The sequence below is a fragment of the Gossypium hirsutum genome, chromosome A04 (genome assembly GCF_007990345.1).
Source record: "Gossypium hirsutum isolate 1008001.06 chromosome A04, Gossypium_hirsutum_v2.1, whole genome shotgun sequence".
Lineage (NCBI taxonomy): Eukaryota > Viridiplantae > Streptophyta > Magnoliopsida > Malvales > Malvaceae > Gossypium > Gossypium hirsutum.
Window position 1 is genome coordinate 24,881,685 of NC_053427.1, and position 3,266 is coordinate 24,884,950.

General features: G+C 35.4%; 1 non-coding gene across 1 annotated transcript; it reads left to right on the forward strand.

Annotated features, from left to right (window-relative positions):
• Positions 1 to 501: 501 nt before the first annotated feature.
• LOC121228428 (small nucleolar RNA R71) lies at positions 502 to 608 on the forward strand. Its single transcript, XR_005926004.1, has one exon. It is a non-coding gene; the product is annotated as a small nucleolar RNA R71 (small nucleolar RNA).
• The last annotated feature ends 2,658 nt before the right edge of the window (positions 609 to 3,266 follow it).

Consider the following 3,266-nt stretch of genomic DNA (forward strand, 5'->3'; position numbering starts at 1 on the left):
AAGCCTGGAGGGGGTTGTGGTCTTTCATTTCCTTAACCACCCCAAGAGAAATTGGGATGGTTCCTCCAACCTGCATTATAAGTGTTACTATAGGGATTATTCCGGGGTATAGAATTGTTACCCATATAGTTGACATGTTCGTTCTCTGTGCTAGGGCTGTAGGATCGACATTTTGGATTGTTCATCCCTCATCCATTCGTATTGAACTGCATTATCAGATGTACCTGTGTAGAACCATATAAACCGTCAATCTTTTTATTCAAAAGTTCTACCTGATTAGATAACATGGTGACCGCATCTACGTTAAAAACACTAGCTGGTTTCATCGGCTTTATTCTCATGACTTGCCACTGATAATTATCTAGTGCCGTCTCCTCTACAAACTCATGAGCCTCTTTAGGTGTTTTATTATTCAGAGTCCCATCGACGGTTGCATCGATCAATTGCCTAGTTGAGAAATTCAAACCGTCGTAGAAAGTTTTAACCTGTAGCCATAAAGGTAACCCATGGTGAGGGCACCTTCTCAATAAATCCATATACCTCTCCCATGCATCATATAGGGTCTCTAAATCCATTTCTATGAAGGAAGAGATATCATTCATCAACTTAGCTATCTTAGCCGATGGAAAATACTTCAATAAGAACTTTTCGATCATTTGCTCCCATGTAGTGATAGAACCTCATGGTAGTGTAACACCCTTAACCCATAACCATCACTGGAATAGGTTAGAAGGCATTACTTAACCCACAACACAACTCAGAATATTCGTATATCAAATATCAAATCATTCCAGTAAATGTCATTCTTTCACATTCATCAAGAACATAAAATTGAGCATATGATACTTAAACGTGCATTCAGAACTAAATTGAAAGCATATAAAAGTTTCAGAACTTATAAAAATTTTCCACTTTTCAAAGGTCACACGCCCATATGAACAGGCCGTGTGCCTCACATGGCCTTAGACACGCCCGTGTGTCTAAGCTGTGTCAAAACAGGGCATAGCTACTGACTTGCTCACATGGCTACAAGACACGCCTATGTGCCTTGGCTGTGGTCGAGCCTGACTTGGACCACACGGCTAGCCACACACCTGTGTTCTTTCACCGCGTTCGGGCCTGACTTACAATTGTAGGTACCCTAGGGGACATACGACTGTGCAACATAGCCGTGTGTCATACACAGCTGAGACACACACCCGTGTCTCTACCCGTGTGGACAAAAATAGGCCATTTGAATAGCCAATTTTCCACCCCAAATTTGGGTCAACCTACAAGCAAAGAATCAAGCATATATGCACCACCATTTTAGCCAATTTTATGCCAAAACATAAAATAAGATCATACCAAAACATTTCCTTCCATACATCATTCAATCTCAAACTAAAATTACCAAAACTTACCTACTATAACATACCACATTTGCATATTAACATCACATACCATAAGCCATTATCAATTATGAGTTTAAAAACCAACGAGCCAAATCACATGGCTAAGTATATGCATCACAAAACATGTTCCCACAACCACTAGCCTATACATGCCATACTCTAAAAATATACATTATCAAAAGTACCAAAATTAGATTCAATAATGTGGTGACAATCCTTGACGATCCTCAAGCTTGCAGTAGCACCGATATCTATAAAACAATGCAAACATACATAAAGGAAGCTTTCAAAAGCTTAGTAAGCTCGTACCAAAAATCATCAATACATAAGTACTTACAAATTACCAAATCATCTATCAAATCTATATCAACACAATCCATATGTTCGTACCAAATTAATGAGATTCACATTCATAGTATCATCTACCCCATAGGTATCGTACATACCTGAATCTTCCCATACTTATTCACTTTCATTCTCACATTTTGTTTAAATATTTTAAGACTTTCCATAAATTATTCGTGCTTTGAACATCCGCACACTTAGTACTGCAATAGTTAGCCGAAGCTAGAACGATTCCGCACACTTAGTGCCATCTCAATTAGCTGAACCTAAGTGATATCGCACACTTAGTGCCTCATATAGCCGAAGCTAGTTTAAATCGTACACTTAGTGCCAAATACTATTGATTTATCGTCGTATTCATCTAAACCGAACATATATATAATGTCTATATATTCAAAACATCAAAATTTACTTAACATCATGTTTTAAGTACTAACTTACCTCGTACTGGAAATTGCAGACTTGATCGTTTATTCTATAATCTTCGACTTCCCTCGGTCTAAATTTGAATTCCTCTTTTCTTGATCTATATGTATTCAAAATTAACCCTTTTATTCACCAAATCATTTAAAACAATCCATAAACACATATTTGAAGCATTTTGTAAACTAGCCCTCATATTTTCACATTTCGACACTTTAGTCACTAATTCATAAAATCACCAAAATACACAAAATTTGCTCATACACAAGCTTAGCTAGATTTTAATAGCTCTCATATAAGTCCATACATTTCATTTATTTCACATTTTAGTCCCTCAAAATAACATTTTTACAAATTAGCCGAAAATACTCAATTTCATCAAAAATCCAAAGACAAAACATGTAAACCAAATATCAAACTTTAAGATTTCATCTTATAACATCACGAAGCTCATGAATCCATCCATGGCATATTTCAAAATTATCATCAAAATAGAAATTGAGGCATGGGTTTGATAGAATTCGAAGCAACGATTACAAAAACATAAAAATCATCAAAAATCGAGCTCAATACTTACCTTAATCACCAATTTTTTAGCCGAACCCTAGCTTGATCTTTTTTATTATTTTTCTTTCAAATAATCGGCCAACAAAGATGATATATTGCATGGCATTTTATGTTTTCTTTATTAAAACACATATTATTACTCAAATGATTATTTTAACCTAAGCTATTTCATTATAAATTCCACCAACTAATGTCCACTAATGTCATTTAATGAGTCCAATGGTCCATTTACAACATAAGGGCCTCTCATTTACAAAGCCAAGTCAAATAGGCACTTTTAACATCTAACACACAGCTTTTACATTTTACGTGATTAGATCCTTTTATCAAATTAAACATACATACGGTTAAATTTTATATGAAACTTTCACACTTACTAATTCACATATCACAAGCACAGAAAATAAAATTTAAACATTTTTCTGACTTGAATATGTGGTCTCGAAACCACTATTCTGACTAGGGTCAAAACCAGACTGTTACAGGTAGGGAGTTCAACCACTGTTTAGCCTTATTCCTTAATGAGAAGGGAAACAA